This window comes from Protopterus annectens, chromosome 10.part0 (assembly GCF_019279795.1).
Source record: "Protopterus annectens isolate FY-2018-M chromosome 10.part0, PAN1.0, whole genome shotgun sequence".
NCBI classification, from domain to species: domain Eukaryota; kingdom Metazoa; phylum Chordata; order Ceratodontiformes; family Protopteridae; genus Protopterus; species Protopterus annectens.
In genome coordinates this window covers 585,893,949-585,915,893 of record NC_056744.1, presented here as the reverse complement: position 1 = coordinate 585,915,893, position 21,945 = coordinate 585,893,949, and positions in this window count along the sequence as shown.

Genomic DNA, 21,945 nt, shown 5'->3' with positions numbered 1-21,945 from the left:
TGTTTCTGTCCTTCTCCAGAACCATATGCATGTCCCTCCCCATCTGATGCATCTTAGATCTATTCAACCAAATCTCTACTGATGCAGAAAATACCGTCACAACCCACCAAACCAGGCACCCCAGAAACTCTGACACCCTAAATACTCCATGATACATCCATAGTGACAATGCCACCCACAAATTATAATCTGCTGAGTGACTCTGCCCTAACTCTAAACCTCGCACCAAAACCTTCACAACCTGTCTTATCATTGGCCATTATCTGTCTACCCTAACACCTGCAGCTCTACCTCAGCTCTTCTGCATAAGACCAACTGTCCAGGACTTCCGAAAATTCTGCAAACCCACAAACCTGCCACATGTGTAAATATACCGGTAGCAGCCAGATCCACCTTTACCAAGTGAACAGCCCTACCTTGCACCCAGTCCAGAGCTAAATATTGCAATTACAATTTCTCTGACCAAACTCCCTCTTCTTCAGGCAGCTGTTAAACAAATCTATCAAAATCATGAAAAGCCCTACCATATGCCTTCCTTGTAGAAATTGCCCAGGACTGTTGCACCAGCCATCTTGTTACTTTAGTCCAGTCTGCCACACATCATCTGGCAACACAACTGGTTCACCCACTGCCTCCAGGGCTAAGGGCTGAAACCTAGAAATCTGAAAATGAGACAAACCATAAGTAATCCCATTCCTAGCACCTGCCAAATGCACACCTGTAAAAGAAAAGTTAAATAGCAAACTCTACAAAACTAATTTGCAATACTAATAAAAGCAGTCTAGATTTTGCTGTCTTTGACTTTCAAACTTACACCACTGCGATACGGTTTGAATGAAAAATTACACACAGCTGCTCTTGCCACGCCACAGACATAACTCAAATCTGCATTCATTCCAAAAAAAGCCACATCTCTCTTCCATTCATCCATCCAATCATTTGGCCATCTATCTGAAAACCATTACTGCTAAAAAAGGCTCCCATCCCAATACTCCTGTCACATCTGTAAACAATTGCAACTCGCCTTGACAAACCCAATCGATGCCAAAAAGAGACACCATTAAACTGATCCAAAAAGGATAACCATAATGTTAAATCATCATGAACCAGCTTACAAGCCATTGCCCAGTGGTGTTTGCTTCTTTCCCCTTTTAACAAAAATGCCACAGACCTACAAATGTATGGCCATGGTGAATTGCCCAGCAAGCAAAATTCAGCAGCCCGAAGAATTCCATAAAATCCATAATCCATACCTTGTCCTTGCTCTTCACCAAAGCATTTTTTCCTTCAGTTGCTCTATCTTTCCAAAAGGCAGGCAAAATAATCCCCACATCATGTTCACTGATAATCCTAAAAAACACAATGCCTTGGTAAGACCTTCCAAATTCTGCACCACTAACAGAACACCCTGCTCCTCTCACATCTCTAATGCCTGCATACCCTCAAGTGCTCCTGCAAGCCCTTCACCTATCAACAAAAAAATTGTCCAAATAAAGCATCCATCCCTGCCAAATCCAGTGGAGAGTGATGCTAAACTTCTCAGAAGTGGTACAATCCACTAATGACCGCATTGTCATGGCCTTGTCAAAATAAAATTTGTTGTCAACTACCATGCCCAACAGATGCCATTTTTCTTCCCATACCACTAGTAATTGAAAAGCGGATTCAATGTCTACCTTTACCAACCATGGATCCATAAATTCCCTAATTATTTTTGCTGCATCATCAAATGAAGTATACCTAAGTTTCTCATCCTCTTTGGAAATAAAATCATTATCCCTTCAGGATAGGACAAATGGTGAATCAAGTGAAATTCACCCAGCAGCTTTTTAGAAACCAGTCCCACTGGTGACACCTTAAAACTGCCAAAGGGAGGGTAATCAAATGGACCCTGCAATACAACTTGCCCGCATGCTTCTCCTTCTCTGCCAAACCCTTCAAAATGTCCTCCCTCCCCTGTACTGAACATAAATTCTTACAAACTGAGACATCCCCTTGAACCCTGCCTTAATCGAAAACCCCAATGGAAAAATCCCAGAAGTAACTCACCTGCAATCATTAAATCTGGAAATTGCCTGAGCATGTGTCTCAATGTCATCATTTTAATGGGTGAATAAGACACCTGGTCTCCCTCTCTGGCCCCAAAAAACATCTCATCCCCTCTGTTCTTGAATATTACCTCAACCTCAAAATCCCTGAAATTCCTGCTGCAAAGGAGGTAGTGCCCCTGTATCTATCAGGATTGAACCACATGGACCAAATCCATTTCCCGATGGTAAAATGGCAGATGTGCCCCAGCACAGTTTGGACAAGTGTGCAAAAATATATATGCTGCCCACATGCAATGCCCTGCTTTGAAAGCCCAACATACTTCAGCCTCCTCCCTACCTATCCTACCCCTCAAGTGAAGCCCTCATAGTTATCCATCATGGTACCCAACCAAATGTTTGTCTGTCTAATTTCCCCTCTCAGGAATGATCTACCACTTTCCTTTTCTAAAAACACTGATCATACTACAAACAAGCATTCCCTATCCACTTTTGCACCTCACAAATTGTGAGAAAATAAGCCAAGTATGGGAAGGCCAAAGCATTATCCTTTTCCAACCAAACTGCCATGTAATGCATAAATCCTAATACACAGTTCTCTCATGTCATGGCTCAACCCCTCCCCCCACTCTCCTTTGTCCCAATGCCTCTAATAGCCACCAAATGTTACTTATTATTTATTGCCTCAGACTCCAACAATTGTTGCACCCCATCCATATCAATTAATTCAAATATATCAATGTTCTTGCCCTTTCAAATCTTTTATTTTCCCGTAACCAGAATATGAGGGGTCAAAAAGACCCCACCATCAGAATTGACTAACAATTGAGTAGCTAACCAATCCCTGGGTCACAATTCAAATTCTAAACCAGCCTCCTTTTGATATGATTCAGCCCTATCCAGACTCGATGCCAAATTCCCTATCAAAGTCCCCAAGCAAATTCCCCTCATCCACTATCCCCCTTTTTGCCTGCCCCCATCTCTATAACAATGTATTGATCCACTGCGCTGCCTGCTATATCAGCACTATTCTCTACTAGCTCTCTTACTTCACACCCTGACTGCCTAGTCCCATGCTGTGTTAAACCTGCACCACCTACATATCTCAATAACATATCATTACCTGAAGTAGCAGCATAAGCTGCTCCACCATCCAGAACTTCCATTGCAGCACTGTCCAGTGTCTTCTGAGCTTTCTTTCCCATGCCACTGAAGAACTCTTTGATGCCTGGGCCCATATTTTCCCTTCTTGAGGTACTGGCCTTGTCCATCATAGGTGACTCCACCATCAGCAATTCCTGGAGCAGTTCCTCCACTTGCGATATGATCACCATCCACCTCTGTCTCAAGCTGTAAGCTCCAGCCATCTGCCAAAAAAGCAGCATATTACCATCATGCAAGAGACAGCAGGAAAAAAAAAAACCCTACTTGCATGCCCGATCAGTAGCAAGCTGCAATGTGTGACCCTAGTGTTAAACTACCTTCGACCTACACAAGGGAGACACAACATTAATTCCATTATCCCCCACCCCCTACATTCCAGTGTGCTGACCACTGATGTCAGCATACCTGTCAACCACTTGTTCCTCTTTCTGAAGGAAAAAAAACTGGTCAAGCCATAAATAATATGGAAGAAGGCCCACGATAAGGAGAGTTTCAGGCACTCATGTACCACTGATAACCTTAATAGTCTCACAGGTTCCTCAGTAGTATGAATGTTCTGCAGGTTGCAAAGTCTGAAATGAATGCCTGTGCCACCATATCACTTCTCCCTAATGGGTGTCCAGATAAGCCACTCAACCCACTAGAACCATAAATCTGCAGAAATCCTGCCATAATAGGAACAAAAAGACCAAATTCAACAGATGGTTGGAGCATCATTAATTCAGACCCCGGACCATGGGCAGCAAAACAGAAGGAAGTGGAGTTGCAATATTTATAAAAGACTTACACACTTCTAGGCTGGTCAAATGGTATGATGCACAGGAAATAGTCCAGGTGCAGTTAACAGTTGACAAGAACCCTATTCAAATCATAGCTAGCTACAGACCTCCAACTCAAACTCATGATGCCCACTCCACCTATCTGGACCTCTTTGAGTCTATCAAGATTCAACCCTTTACCCTGATCCTGGGGGACTTTAACTATCCAACCATAGATTGGAAAAAATACTCATGCCAAAGCACAAATGCCCAGCGATTTCTTGATTTTGTCAATACAAATGCCTTGGACCAGTTGGTTGATACCCCCACAAGAGGAGAAAATATCTTGGACTTGGTATTAATGAACATGAGTAACCACTGCAGCATCCCTACAGTGTCATAATCCCTGGTAAGATCTGTCCACAAAGCAGTCACTTTCGAAGTCACCATATCCCCTGACCCCCTCCTAGCTAGAGTCAAGCAAAATAAACTTCTCCAAAGCTGATTACAACCTCCTGTGGGAAAGTATAAGCAGCTTAGCAGCCTCCTTCACCTCCAGAGGAACTGGCCCATATGTCTAAACCTACACCAAAGTACTATATGAGCATTTATGTAGCTGCATGGAATCAGGAATACCAGACAGTATGAAATCATCCTCCTCAAGGAAGAGTAAACCTGTCTGGTGGACATCTACAATAAATAAATTATACAATAAAAGGAAAAATTTGCTGTCCATGACCAAGAAGGAGCAGGTGTCTAATTGAAAGCAATATGTTCATAGCCTGAACAAGCAAATAAGAGCAATAGTGAAATCCTACAAAGCAAACGTTGAGTCCAAACTGGCCACATCCACTAAAGACAATCATAAGACATTCTTCACATATGTCCAAAGTCTCAAGGGAAGCACACAGATCTGCTCAGAACCAGTGGTCAAGGACACCACATACACAAACCCTGTAGATATAGCTAACCTGTTGCAGACAGGTTCAGTGAAAACTTCACTCCTCTGCCCCCCCCCATCATTAAAACAGGACATCCCCAGTACCTGACCCCTCCCCTTATCTCTAGGGAGCAACTCATCACTACCCTCCCAAAGGCAAAAATACAGCCTCCATGGGACCTGATACCATCCCAGGCTTCATCCTACATGAACTCAAGCAAGAACTTGCAACACGATTAAGCACCCTTATCAAACAAAGCCTGAGTACCAGCTTCATCCCAGCCAAGTGGAGGACAGCTACTGTCACCCCTCTGCAGAAAGGTGGAGCGTCCACCGATCCAGGAAATTATAGACCCATCAGCCTAACTAGCCTGATCTCCAAGGCCATGGAGCAAATTATCATGGACTTTATTAACAAGGACATTGCAGCCTCCAGACACTTGATCCCACACAGTTTGATTTTGATAAGGGAAGGTTATGCCTGTTAAATTTGGTCAACTTCTTTGAGACAATCAGAGAGGCCATAGATGAGAGGAAGATGGTGCACACCATGTACCTTGACCTGGTCAGGGCCTTTGATACTATTCCCCACTCAGGTATAACAGATAAACTCTCTCAACTCGGCATCAATCCATATGTTACCAGATGGGTAGCAAACTGGCTCACTGATAGAACCTATCTAGTCAAAATAGGGGAAGCCACCTCAAGTAGTAGACTCATAGCAAGAGGTGTACCCCAGGAATTGGTCTTGGGGCCTCTGCTGTTTGGGATATACTTCTCAGAGGTGCAGGCCAAATCTAGTGGGCTATGGCTGACCAAGTTTACAGATGACTGCAAGCTGGGTGCTGCCATCAATTCCCCTAGTGATGTGGACATCCTCCAAAAGGGTCTCATCCAAACAAATGACTAGTGCCAGAAACATGGCCTCAAACTGAATGTCAGAAATGCATCATCATCCCTTTTGGGGAGAATAATGTCCCCACAAATTAAATCAGTCATGAGGGATTTGGGCACCCAGGTTGATAGCAAACTGTCTTTTGACCACCAGATTACCTCTGTTGTACAGAAATCTTTCTACATGGCCCACTCATTAGTAAGGGTATCTCATCCAGGGACAAGGTGGTCATAACATCCCTGTATTCTTCCCTTATAAGACCCATTATTGAGTACAATGCCCCTTTTGGCATGTACCTTACAAAGCACATGCAACAGCTGGAGAGACCACAGAGGTTCCTCACCCAGAGAATCCAGGGCCTCAAACATCTACCCTACACAGATAGGCTAAAAGCCCTGTCCCTCTACTCAGTCTCCTACAGACTGCTCAGAGGTGACCTCTGTCTGGCATACAAAGCAATCTAAGACCCCCACCCTGATGGGGCTCCTGCATATCCACAAGTCAACTCCACTCAATTAACCCACACACATAACCTCGACCTGGACTGTGACATCAATAGGATTTGTTGGTGGGACAGATTTGTGTCCCAGAGACTCCCCCTTTTGTGAAATAGACTTCCTCTCCATGTAAACCAGAGTACCTCATTATAACTTTTTAAGCACAACCTGGATAACTGGATGGGGAACAGAAAGTACACCCCTGGGATTCCACTTGTATCCCTACTTAGCAGTGGCATAGGGTGCTGACTTGTTGGAACATGGGCTAAATTCTTGGCTAGGGTTGTAAGGGCCTCAAGATCAATAGCCTATTAACTTCCTATGATCCTAAATACAAGGACACATTTGAAGAATGCTCTCACAAACTGAGTAAGGTACTAGAACAACGGGAGTTGTGTTATCCTACATTTGCCACTGGCTATGATGTCTCAAGCCAAATGCTTGATATTATTGAGTGACTTTACTCATTCAGACATACCCCTCACTCCTCTCAAGAAAATGCTCTTTATATCCAAAAACTTTAGTGCATTGACACCCTTTCCACTTAAGTAACTGACCTACACCATTTCCTATTGTAGCTATCAAAACTGCAAGTCTAACATCCTGTACTGAAGGTGCATCATTAAACACAACAACCAAACCTGCTGAACATCTGTTTCATTTTTTTTACTCTGTTATCCTTAAGTTTGCTCTAGCCAAAACAGCTCTGCTACCTATGTAACATAACTACACAAATTAATGTATTTTTAAATGATGACACTCTGATATTCTGCCCTAGATAACCAAACATGCAATATTTCTTGAGTACTAATGTAAAAACAGTAAATGAATGATTTGACAAGATTAACTATGATGATGGTAGTCAAATAGTCCTGTAATAGCATAAGCTGTACCAATCCCTTTCTTAACAGTCCAATATATTCCCCTCCCCCTCTATCATTACACCATAACTCTCATGCGCAACAACTGACTTTTACTCATGGGCAGCATACAAACCGAAGACACTCTTCCTATCCATGTTCTAACCTCGGTAACGGCAACTCTCTGCTCCACACCACCAGCAAACAGAAAAGGGGGGCAATTCATGAATCCATGACTCACAGGTGCAGCGATCACATTAGAAGACTACTCCTTATCACCATTCTAACATTAGGAACCACAAATCACTGCTCCACTGCCACCAATGAACAGAAAATGGAGCCCAATTCATGAAACCATGACTTGCAGGTGCCATAATGACCTTACACAAATGTGAGAAACATAATCAAAATGAAAAAAACAAACTGATTAGCAGAAACAAATCCAGACAACTGATCATGATGCAGGCCCAACCAAACCATGAGAAAATACCATGGCTAATATCAAGTCACTAATGCAGCACAAGTGGACTCCTTAACAGACAAAACATTCCAGTCCCCACCAAGTAAGAAAATAAGCATCCTGCCTCCTGAACTTCTGCTTCACACAAAACCAAAAAAAAACAACAACACACTGACCCATTTCCTGCATACGTACCAGTATTTCCCAAGCCTACCATGTTCTTCAAGTACCTACTGGTTGTCTCGGATGTAGAACCTGCAACAGCAAGTTCATGGCTAAATCTGACCTCTCCACTCAGCTACATTCACATAAAACCCTCTTAGCCCCTCCTTATACTTACCTCACTTTCTCCACAGCACTCTTCCATCCAAACTTAGCCTTTCCTTACCCACTATTTTACCTAAATTCTTTACACTTCCCAACCAATTCTAACATCTCCCCATCCCCTTCCCAAACCTTTAGACCCACCCCTTGCTCACCTTTCCTGAAACCAACTAACAACTTAAAGTGTCTCTGGACAAATTGGTTTGTTCCCAAACCTCATTTGTTAGTTGAAACTTCTATAAAATCAGCAGGTTGACAAGGGAATGAAATAAAACATTTTGGTTCCTTCCCCAAGATAAACATAATTTTTATTTCATAAACTGATACTTTGATATCAGTGAGCAATTTATTTCTTGTAGAAGATCTTCAAAAGAATGGTCTGAGAAACTTTTCACGTATTATATATAAACTAAAAGAAATCAGGTTTGAACCACTTGAGCTAAAACATCAAATAAAACACTCAACACACTTCTGAATTCTTTAAAATCAGTGGAATAATGATTTCCTTTTTAAAATATGTTTATTTCTAACAGTATTGTTTAGATTTGTCAATGTAATGCCATCAAAAATGGGTCTGCCAGGGGCATTATGTATAAAAATATGTTTCAAAGACCCCTCACTCTATTCCCATTGTAACCTTCTCCAGGACATGAAATAAAGTTCTTAAAAGCAAAAATATTGAACTATGCTTTTTGAAACACTATTTAAATATGACTTTTATTTCCACAGCTAATATACTTGTAAATAAGAATATATACTTTAGGCGAGTGCAGCTATTCTAGGGTATTTTATACTGGCAAAAGAGGACAAAGATTAATATATCTATATATGACCACATCAAATAGTTCCCCACATATGCAATCAATAACTGCTTTTTCACTAATTTTGATAGTAGCTTTTTACAGAATGAAGGTGTAGGCAAAGTCAATATTATAAATGTAGTAAATGCAGTCAAGAGTATTGTCTAGGCAGAATGCCAAAAAAGGTATTTAGCTGTATAGGCAATCAATTGTGTTGACACCATTTACAGCAGGAAGACAGCTGGCCTCAAGATAATAAATACTAAAATAAGACTGTGTAGGTAAAGACAGATTCATCCTATGAACAGTGAGTATACCTGGATCACTTGCTGTCCCGGTATGATGTAAGATGAACATTTATTAACAGTAATGTCAGTTATTTTGCAAAAAGCAATGTAATTTCTTATCTGCCATGGGGCAGATGGATTTTTTAGTCTTTCACAGTTACTTTGTGACAGGAGAAAACAGACTATGCCAATTACCTGCAAAAATTCTTCTGTTCTGGATTAAAACTGGGGTTATCTTTTAACTAATTCCAGGTAATGATTTTGTTGGTGCTTGATAGTTTCTGCAAAATATTTTACATTGAACAACTAGTGAGGTGGGAAAGCATTTTAATGGAATTTTCTTGTTTTTTTAAAACAATAAAAGAAAAGAAAGCTGTCTTAAGACCTACTTTTTTAGGGGACTGCTGCTTTTTAGTAATTTTACTCAAGTTTATAATAACATTAGCACTCCAGGCCTATCTGACTGCCAGTGCTCCTTAATTTCATGTAAGTTCATACTTACTCTATCATTAGTATTGTCTATTCATATCAGATTTGGCTGTCCTCACCTTTTCCTTCATTCTTTCCCGGTACCAGTACCTTCTCTAGTGAATCTGATCTATATATTATGTGGCCAAAATATTCATATTATTGTCTCACTGTTAGTCAGATCATCCAGTAAACAGCCTGGATTTATTTCTGTAAGTATTGATTAATTTGAGCTTCTTGCAATTCATGGAATTCTCAAAAGATTTTTACCAAAACTGCTCTTCAAAAACATTGATTTTCCACTTTATAACCTTCCTTATATTTCAACTCTCACAGTTTCATATTAAGGGGAAAACTATAGTTTTGTCTAAATGGACTTTTTGATAATATGCTGGCTTTGCTTTTTTGCATCTCATCCACATTTTGTCAAGAGTTTTCTTCCCAAAAAGCAAACACGTTTAATTTGTAGCTGCATTCCCTCTTTCCAGAGATCTTTACACATAAAAAATAATATGCGTCACTGTCTGCACTTATTCCACATTCATTTGCAAACAATTTATGATGCTCAATGACGTAACTGAAGTAGTTTAATGTTAGCAGCAGGCTGTTTTTTTCTAGTTTCTACTTTTACCTTTTTCAGCAAGCTCATCCCCTCATCCTCAGTTTCATCTGTCAGTGTGGTATCGTCACCATTTCTGAGGCTGTTAATACTTCTCACAACAATGTTAATTCCAGCATCTAATTCATCTAAACCAACATTTTTAATGTGGTATTTGATATAAAAGTAATATCAAACTGCAGACAATAAAGAACCTTGTCATATTCCTTTCTCAGTTATTAATCTATCAGTAATTCCATACTCAGCCGTAACATTTCTTCCTGTTCTACATGCAAGCTTCCACAGAAGACAAATAAGATGGACTAGTATCCCCTTTTCTTTAATAACTTGCTACAGTTTATTTTATTTTATTTATCCTTTGTTGACTGGGTTAGTCGCACTAGGCTAATGATTTCTTTTCAGGGGAAACTTGAAAATGTGGATAACTAGGGGAAATTTGAAAAGACATCAGGAAATTTCCCTGACTCATATCATACCGGAACACTATTGTTGGTGGTGTGTCCAACTTCCTGTTTCTGTTCCAGCACGTAGGCAGCTCACAGAAACAGTAAGTATAATGGGTGTGTGCAAGGAGGAGGATGGAGTATCAGAGAAGGAGAATGCCAACATGGAGTTAGCAGAGCCATTAAGAGAAAGGCAGTTAAGTGAACCATAGGATGTGCAGAGGTTGTCTGTATTGGATGAGAATGGAGGAATGAACAAGGTGAAGTAACAGAATGCTGTTGGAGTGATACCAGATTTTGAGTACTTATTCCAGGAGAAGCTGTTTGAGGGAGATGAAGACAGCCATCAGGGATGTATTACTACAACCCTTCAATCTGGGGGAGGTGTTTATTAAAAATAAATGATCAACCAGAGTGAAACATAGAGTGAAGTGGTGGCATAATGGGGTGAAATTATGGAGAAAGTACAAGAAGAAGAGGTTGTTGAGGACATGATAAAAAATAAATCTTATGCTCAGACAGTAAAAAAGGGAGAAAGAAGAAGTGAAGAATTGAAAGAAGTGAAGAAGAAATTTGTCATAAGGTTAAGCAGTACGAAAGAGAACTTGAAAGGTATGAAGTATGGTACATTGTAATTGCACCATTGGGTGTTTTCCCCAAGGAGGTAAGAGCTTTTATTCTTATTAATAAAGAAACATGGTGTGATATAATCTTTGAAAAAGGACAGTATATGGAGAATTTTTTTAGAATGATATGAAGAAAATAAAGAACTGTAATCCTTGGAGTGAATATGTATTGCAGGCATTTCATAGAAAAACAAAAAAAAAAACAGAGTTATGATACAATTTAGAACAGATGTCAAAAAAGAAGAATTGAAAGAATATTTAAAGACCATATGTAAAGATGCTATGAGCACAACAAAAATATATATGATGACAGAGGTGTATGGACTGGGGGTTGGGAATGTGGGATAATTTTGGAAATGGAAAATAATTATATTGTACATATTCTGATTAATGTGAATGGTAATAAAGTATTTGCTATAGTAAATGTGATAAACAAAAATGCTTTATTTGTGGTAAAAAAAGGACATGAAGCAAAACATGTGACATGAACTGTAAAAAGTGGAGAAAACGGGACACATGGATTGTGAAGAAAATGTAGATGTTGCAGAAAAGGAATGTGCACAGGATCTGGTGTAAGATATAGATAAAAAATACAGAAAAGAAAGAAGAAAAACAGGTTAGTACACAGGAAAGAAATAAAGACATAATAAGATAGGGAAAAAATGGGGAAAGGGAAGACTTTTTTTGTTGTTATGAGCGAAGAGGAATAGGTAAACTGGCAAGTAGTGAAAAGAAGGAAACATTCCATAGGAGAAAAGGTGAAAGAGAGGGAAAGAAATTTTAAAAATGTAATTGCAAAAGAGAACAAAAAAGGTAAAGAATGTCAGAAGAATAATACTAGTTTCATTTAAAGGCTGACAATCTTAGCTTTAAATGTTAATAGTATGAAGAATGTTAAACGAAGAATAGATATTTTAGAATGGTGTGCTTCAGTTGATATGCATTTAATTATTACATTAGAAGATACCAAAATCCTGACATAAGACGAAAGGTTACAAACTGAAATTTTATGGGGTGGAACTATTACATGGAATATGGGAAATGATACATGCGCTGGAATAGGTGTACTATGTCAAGAAATCATTAAAATTTTAGATTTCACAACTCTCAAATTGGGAATCATTCCTAATCCCCAGATAGATGTATAATGGAAAACAAATGTTTACAGAATTATTGCAATATATGCATATATTACAAAGAAAGAAAGCGAGAGATAATGTTTAAAACAATACTATATTATGTAGGTGTTAAGATGGATATAATATTAGTAAGAGTCTTTAATTGCAGTATAAGGATAAGAAAGAAAAATAGCAGTTATATAAAATTATATATGAGATAATGAAAAGTGGAAAGCTATACATATGGGATAATAAACAATGGACTTATAGAAGAAGTGAAATTAAAACCAAAATCGATTACTATTTAGTAACAGACAGTTTAAAAAATTTGTGAAAATGGATAAAAAGGACATGCTTTTCAGACCATGGAGACATATGGACAAAGGTAAATGAGAAATTGAGAAAGAAGGATACACAAGAATAGATAAAGTTGTCAAAAGGCTTAATGAAATAGACTTAAATGAAGATGATAGGAAAGAGATAAACACACTATAGAATGACCACATAGCTGTGAGAATATTTTATGAAAATCTGACAAGTTAGTGGATAAGGTTTAAAGAAAAATATAAAAAAAATGTTTTTGAGTGCAAGATGAAAAGAGAAGGATAGAGACATTAAAATATAAACAATCAAGTCAAGAAGTATTCAAGAAAATACTAAAGGATAAAACAGCTTTTTATGAGAAAGAAAAGGAAATATACGATATGAACCAGGAAAAGATTAGGAGATTGTTATATAAACAAAGATATTGTTTACAAGGAAGAAAAGAAGCGATGGCACCTTATTTGAATAAATTAGTAAAAGAGAATAAAAGAATAACAAGGGAATTAAAGAATAATGAAGGAGAAAAAGTAGCTATGCAAGACAGGATATTTGAGGTGATTAAAATATAAAGAACAAATTTTTTGTAAAGAAAGAGGCAAAAGTGACTCAGAAATGGATAGTTAAAAATTTAAGTAAAGATGATAATGAGAATTTGGTAAATAAATATAAATGTGAAAGAACTAAATGAAATATTGAAAGATATCCATTTGGAAAGATGTCCATTTAAATACAGCTACAGGACTGGATGGCATTGAATATCATATGTATAATGATATGGAAAATTGGCAAAAAGTCTTTTATTGTGGAGAAATTAAATAAATGGTTAAGGATAGGCATGGTAGTTAAAGAGATATGTATGGGGATCATGACATTTATACATAAAAAAGGAGAGAAAGAGCAAAAAAAAACTAAGGGTAATGCTGCTCAATGCCAGAAGTCTAAATCTCAAAATGCACGCACTCGAGGCCCTTCTCAGTATGGAGAACATCGATGTCTGTGCAGTGACAGAAACCTGGTTCAAGGCTCCTGAGAGCACCCCAGCACTATCAGGTTTTACCTCTTATCATGCTCCGCCCCAAAATCCGGACAATACCAAGAAAGGAGGGGGTATCCATATTCATCAAAGACACCCACACCTCAAGACTGGTGGCAACGCGACGATGCATCGGAGACCATCCAGGTGCAATTAACCATAGGCAAGACTGCTCTGCAAATTGTAGCATGTTACACGCCACCTCACAAACTCAGGAACCTCACATGGCCTTCCTGAAAACACTAGAGGGATAAATGTATCACCAAACACCATCATACTAGGTGACTTCAATTACCCTAATATAGACTGGGAACACTACTCAAGCCCAAACACCCTAGCCCAAAAGTTCCTGGAATTCATAAACTCAAATGCCATGGAACAACTAGTCACCATCCCCACAAGAGGAGAAAACATACTTGATCTCATCATCACGAACATTGGAGCACAATGTTCAACACCGAAGTATACCCCTCACTGGTGAGATCAGATCACAAACTAATCTCGCTGGAGGTCCTCATCCCACCCCCACCTGAAATAAAAGACCACAGTAAAGAACTTCTCAAAGCCGACTTCACACTTTTAAAGACTAGAGTGGTCTCCTTTAAGGCCCCGAGCCGACGGAAAACAGTACTCAAGCCGCTGAATCACTTACAAATGCCTTCTACCAGCACCTGCAGGACTGCATGGATAAGGCAATCCCAAGCAAAACAAAGACTCTTTGTACCAAAGGCAAGCGTCCACTCTGGTGGACCCCAGCCATAAACAAACTCTACAACAAAAGGAGGAAGCTACTACAAGATAGAGCAAAATCCTTAAAAGGTAAGACACCCTTGATCACTATAAGTAAAAACTAAGAGCTCTCATAAAATCATCCAAAGCAAATTTTGAGAGAAAATAGCTAAAGACTCAAAAGACAATCATAAGGCCTTCTTTAGCTATGTTAGAAACCTGGGAGGAAACTCCCAGATATGCTCAGAACTAGTTCAAAATGATGTGAAGATTACTGATCCTACAGACATTGCCAACATACTGGCTGACAGGTTCAGTGCAAACTTCTCCCCCCCCAAAAGGAGAGATATCTATACCAAGCGATTGCAGCCCCCAAACATCTCCAACGCCCAAGTGAGAACTGCTCTCTCCAAAGCAAAAACACAGCATCCATGGGACCTGATGGTGTCCCCGGCTGTGTGCTCCACGAACTCAACGAGGAATTAAACCCACAGCTAGGACAGCTGTTTAATCATAGTCTTACCTCTGGATATGCCCAGGAGTGGCGACTGCAACTGTGGTTCCACTTCACAAAGGCAGTGCCTCCACCGACCCTGGAAATTACCGCCCATTAGCTTGACAAGCCTTATCTGCAAAGCCATGGAGAGGATCATAATGGACCTCATAAATAAAGACATAGGGAATTTGCAGACTTTGGATCCATCCCAGTTTGGCTTTGTCAAAGGCAGATCATGCCTTCTAAACTTGGTTGACTTTTTCAAACAGTCACCAAAGCCATTGATGAGGGAAAGGCAGTCCATACAGCCTACCTCGATCTGGCGAAGGCCTTTGATACAATACCCCACTCGGTATCATTGAAAACTCATCAGCTTAAATGTTAACCCATACATCACAAGATGGGTTGCAAACTGGCTGAGTGACAGAACCCACAGGGTCAGAGTTGCTGGCGCCATGTCAGACTCAAAGCCTGTCACAAGTGGTGTACCACAGGGCTCAGTCCTGGGCCCACTCTTGTTTGGCATCTACTTTTCAAGTACAAGTAAACACAGGAGGGTTATGGCTGACAAAGTTTGCAGATGACTGCAAACTGGGCCATAGTAGAAAACACATCTGACACAGATATCCTTCAGAAGGGTCTCACAGAAATGGATAACTGGTGCCAGAGCCATGGCCTAAAGTTAAATGCCAAAAATGCATAGTCATACCCTTCGAAAAACAAGGTTACCCCTAGCTACCAAATAGGTGGCAATCCACTGAGTACAGAAGAAGTTATCAGGGACCTGGGGACCCAGGTTGATAGTAGTCTGTCATTCGACACCCATGTAGCTAAAGTAGTTAGGAAGACCTTCTACATTGCCCACCTTATCATGAAGGGATTCTCATCTAGATCAAGGGAGGTCATAGTCTCCCTATACTCATCACTCATCAGACCAATGATTGAGTACAATGCCCCATTCGGAATGTATCTGACCCGACACTTGCAGCAGCTGGAGAGGCCACAAAGTTCCTCACCAAAAGGATAAAGGGTCTCAAACATCTGTCCTATGCTGCCCGACTGAAAGAACTCCAGCTCTATTCAGTCGCACCGCTTGCTCAGAGGTGACCTTTGCCTAACATACAAGGCCATGTCAAACCCAGATTTGATGAATATGCTTCACCTCAAAAATCTAGATCCGTCAGAGCCACAAGGGCGGAGACTTAAACCTCGACACGGCTATTAATAGGACGTGCTGGAGGGATAGATTCATCACCCAAAGACTCCCTATGCTGTGGAATAAAATCCCGGTATATGTGAGGCAGAGCACCTCGCTGGCCTTGTTCAAGAGAAATCTTGACCAATGGATGGGAGATCGCAGATATACCCCAGGGATTACCTCAGTGTCACTGCTCAACAGAGGCACAGCAAAATAATGGGTATAGTTCCCCATACTAAAGGGGTGGCGTAAGCCACAAAACTATGGGCTAGGCTTGTAAATGCCCTCGGGCAGATAGCCTAGTATGAACCTATGAACCTATGAACCTATATAAAATCTGGAGAACAATAGTATTGGACAATACTGGCTATAAGATATTTATGAGAATAATAACTAAAAGACTAACAAATAAAGTAGATAAGTTGCTTGATCAAACAATTTTTGGTAGAAAGGGGAAAGAAAGTTAGGATTTATTATGGATAATAAAAAGATGTAATAGAGTGTATTATAAATAAAAAGGTGGAAGATAAAGTTATGGTAGGAGATTTTAAGTAAAGCATTTGATAAAATGCAATATGAATTCTTATGGGATATATTAGTGGCTTATAACATAAGTGATAGGATAGTAAAAGTAATTAAGTCCGCATATGAGAAAAATAATGTAAGTAATTCTAAAAGGATGTATAAGTAAGGAAATTAAAATAGGGTGTGGAATAAGACAAGGATGCCCAGTGCACATATTATATTTGCATTAGTTATGAAGGTAATTGTTGATAAAATGAACAGAATATCAAATATGGCAGGTTATAAGTTAATGGAGGAAATATGATTACCAATAATATATACATATGCAGATGATATAGTGTTAATTACTAAGAACAAAACATGGATGAAAGAGACACACAGAAATCAGTTAATTAAATTCTTAAAGATACTTGGTTTATGTATAAATAAGGATAAAAGTAAAGTTTTTGGATTCATGGGGAACATTGAAGATATACAGTTTAATATAGAAGTTATAGATATTTTAGGAATAGTATTTGGATCAAATAATCAAAAGAAAAAACAATGGGAGAACATTTTTTTAGCAATTAAGATATATATGCACATTTTGGATGTCATCTAAATTGTCATATAAGAAAAAAGTCAGTTTGATAAATTCTATACTTTTAGGCAAGTTAGCCTACATAACAAGCATTTATATGATCCCATCTAATTATGAAAAAGAGATAACATCCATTACATTTGTTTTCATATGGAGATCTAGATTAAATCCAGTTAGAAGGATGAAGTGAAGGAGAATAATGAAAAGAAGGAATCAAACCTTCACATCACTCGAGTAAATGTTTTAAAAATCTGTTTTCTCTGTAGAAGTCCAAGAGTATGGTTACAACCCTCCCATTAGGAAGTTTATGGGATGTATATTTAAGGGAAATGATAAATCATAGTTGAGGATCTACCTATGAACCTATGAACCTATGAAAGATATCCATTTGGAAAGATGTCCATTTAAATACAGCTACAGGACTGGATGGCATTGAATATCATATGTATAATGATATGGAAAATTGGCAAAAAGTCTTTTATTGTGGAGAAATTAAATAAATTGTTAAGGATAGGCATGGTAGTTAAAGAGATATGAAACCTATGAAATAACAAAGTACCCACAAATTACCACATAGGTGGTAGTCCCCTAAATATGGAAAACTTAATAAGGGATCTGGGGACCCAAGTAGATATAATCTCTCCTTTGATAATCACATTGCCAAAGTGGTTAGAAAATCCTTCTATGTGGCCCACCTAATCACAAAAGGGTTTGCATCCAGCTCAAAAGAGGTCATTGTGCCCCTCTACTCATCACTCATCAGACCCATCATACAGTACAACGCTCCATTTGGGATGTACCTTACAAGACACCTGCAACAGCTGGAAAGACCACATAAGTACCTGACCAAGAGGATCACTGGCCTCAAACAGATGCCTATAGAGGTGATCTCTGCCTGACATACAAGGCCATATCCAACCCAGAATTGATGGAAATGCTCCACCTAAAGAAAACCTTATCCCCTCGAGCCACACGTTCTAGAGATCTAAACCTTACCACAACAATAAATAGGACATGCAGGAGGGATAGATTCCTGTCCCAGAGACTTCCCATGCTTTGGAACAAGATTCCAATCTACATTAGGTGGAGCTCCTCGCTAGCACTCTTCAAGAGAACCTTGACGAGTGGATGGGAAACAGAAAGTTTACCCCGGGGATCACTTCAGTGACTCTGCTGGACAGAGGCACAGGGACCTAATCAAAGGGGGCGTTGAAAGCCAACACATTCTGGCTAGGCTTATAAATGCCTTTGGGCAGATAGCCTAGTACCTACCTATGAACCTATGAACCTATACCCACCATCTCACCCAACCATATATCCAGGTCCTCTGCAAAATAATGGTGGCACCTGCAAGATCACAGATGTTGTCAATAGCAGAATGAGTAGCCCTCTGCAGCCTCAGACCCTGTCTGGTATACCGTTCCATATGTGCCTGCTCCTCCATGACACCCTGAAACATGCATCTGATGACACCAGATGTGGCACTTCTGGCAGGAGCATGATTATCAGTAGCCCTCCTACGAGCACCCCGGTACATCTGCCTGTGTGGGTCCTTGCCGAACATCCAGCTATGGCTGCTGTGTCCAGACACATGTGCCATAAACCCCATTCTGTCCTGTCCCATGCCACCATCCACCAACTGTCCCTCATCTATGGCCACTTGTGAAGGGGTATGTATAGGCAATGTGACTGGGTGCGGGGATGAGGTGGATAACAATGGGATGTCAAACGATGGCACAGCTTCAGCCTCTGACAACCCTGCCTGTGCTTCAACACCCCGATCATCATTAGTGTCTGTATGGACACTAACATCCATTTGCCTGCAGGAGGGACCCTGATGCACCTTGCCACCTGTGAGGGGAAAACAAGAAACACACTTTAAGAACTGTATGTCACACACACACACACACACACACACACACACACACACACACTTACAGGTTAGGCTGCACAAAGATATTACACACAGACCTCTCATTACCCATCTGTCAACATGCATGACTTATGGCACTCAACAGCATGCACTGCAGCTATAGTCAATCCCTGTTACCAACATTATACATCTCTGAGATGCATTGGTTATGTTAGTAGGTGATGCCTTTTCCCTTGGAACACACTGCACCCATGTACACAGTATTGCTGTGTACCTGTTCATCACCCTGGCATTTACTGTGCACCATACCTCACAGGTGTACACGTCATTGCTGAATGTGTATATGTGTGTCAGTTATGTTTGCTCTGCTGCTCACAGCCCCTATGTGTTTGTCCGACACATACCTGGGATGATATGTGGACAGATGTCAATAATGAATGCCTGATGTCTAATTTGCAGATCTCATCATCAGCGGTGCATGTATGACCAATACAATCCAATTACACTGACAGCCTTCAAACCTTACTTTGGCTATGAGGAGTGTGCACACCCTTATTGACATGGCACCCTATTCACTGATATGTCATGGGGCCACAGTACTGCATATGTTAACATTACACAAACCTGATATGTGACATATGACCTGTGCAATCAAATGCAGTATCAAACAAACATGTTAGTTGTGCAGATGCTGACTGAGATGCATACAATCTTTGGGTGCATAAGTGTGCACACCCTTAACATGATGGTTTGTTGCACCAGCTGTTAACAATACTATACCCGTCACTATTCCTGGAATGGGTATACTAGAATGGGCCATCTGTACTTGCCAGTATTTGGTCACTCTGCCCTATAAATCCCACCCAACTCTGCAAGTTTGCAAGGTCAGCTCATGTGCACAGCCCTTGGAGGTCACACAGTGCTTTCACTATTGCTGTGGAGTCAGGGTTAAGCCCGCCACAATTCATGACCTTGACTGTATGCAGATAAATCCATTCTTAGTGAGCTTTGTATGTCTGTTTCAGTTCACTGTTGTATTTCAGGATGACACCCCCATCCTCAGCCTTTTTGCAGATGCTTGACATCTATGGGCTACACGAGTGTCATTTTGCAGTGCCCCAAATTCAGAACACTATGTGTACTGGCCTTGTCCCTGCTAATAAATGGAAAACATACAGGTGTACACTGGCACCAGCAAGGTACAGATGAGGATGGTGGGCCTGAGGTGGAGCGAGGTGCTGCTTGTGCTGCACATGTATCTTAATAGATACTGTCTGTAGGTTTCAAACTTGGTCAGGGTACACCATTACACATTGCAACACATGCCTTTGTGGGACTTTTGATGTTATGCATATGCCACCTGTAGAGAGCCCTGGCTGATGTTTCCTGTAGAACAACTGTCCCATCTGAGTACCCAATCCCATGGGCCACACTTATGCAGAGTCCAGGCGATTGTCGACACAAGTACTGCACAGCCAGTACTTACTAGACATTCCTTCAACTCCCTCAGTGTTGCAACATGTTACTAGGCAGCCTGCATGACAAGTTTGCAGCATGTGTCATCATCTGTCTTGGATGGCCATCTTTTTATTTTCTACATTAATGTTTCCCCATACATCCTCGTCACATACATGACTGTCTACACTGTTTGCCATGGTATATGCAATGGTGAGGTAAGGCTACATGTCCCACTCCTGCATGCTACCTGTTGGGTATTGGATCCATTCCATGACTTGTAAGATGTGTGTAAGCCACAGTTGCCTCTGTTGCAGGTGAGTGGGCAAATTTAATGGGCATATGTCTTGGACAGCAAACCATTTCTTGGTGTGACATTGAGGACCTGTACTTGCTGAAGGTGCATACTCATGAAGAGTGAATGCTGTCAGTACCTCAAAAGCTGCTTCCACAATATGTTATTTGGAGTGTATGCACACATATGCTTCCAGTGTTTGTTAAGGTATGTATTCCCCATATTTGCTGTTCTACCATAGGATTCCATATTACACATTCATTGCTCATGTTAAGACCACATTACAGGTTTTAAGGGTTGTGGAATGCGGTATTGTGATATGCCACTGTGTAGATCTGTAACAGTTGCCATTGTAATAGAGGTATATACACTGTTGTAGCACTGCATATTGGGGTGTTGTCTTTTAGACATGTTCCTATTGTAGGCCATTTGTCCCATAATTATGTTCATCTCTGTGTACACATCTTGCAATGACAAGTTGTTAGTTATATTACAAGACTTACATACCCTTCAAATATGCCACCATGGTAACCACTGTGATGCAGTGCAGTTAACAGCAACAATAAGTGAATGCATACAGCATGCATTATGGGTAGGTGTGTTAAATGTGTACTTGGCAAATACCATGGCCATAACATGGCCGGTGTATTGGCAAACCTGAACAGACAACAACATACTCACCAGCTACAGGCTGCTGCCCCAGAGGTATACCAGAGGGACCTACATAGTTGTGTGAGAGATGTGCTGTCAGTAGCCACATCTTTGGCATTGGTACAGAGCGGGAGCAGCATTTCAGTACAACAACAGTACAAACCCACAATACTGCAGATTATGTACATCTGTTTATTACTACAATGCAGCAACCAACTTTATATATTTTATCTCACATATGCATGATTAAATTCTACAGATGCAGATGGATAAGCAACAGTGATCGACCAATGTGCCCGGGGGCCTTACGTGCATGCTTCTCGTCCATTGTGTGGGTAGCACCCACCTTCACAATGCTTTCTGCAGAGTCTTGACTTTGCTAGTAGGCAGGTGCCCCAAGGCTGGCGAGGAGCTCCTTAGCATGTGTCTGGGGGGGGGGCTGGATGGCATGACCCCCTGTGGCAAGCTGGTCCCTCCTA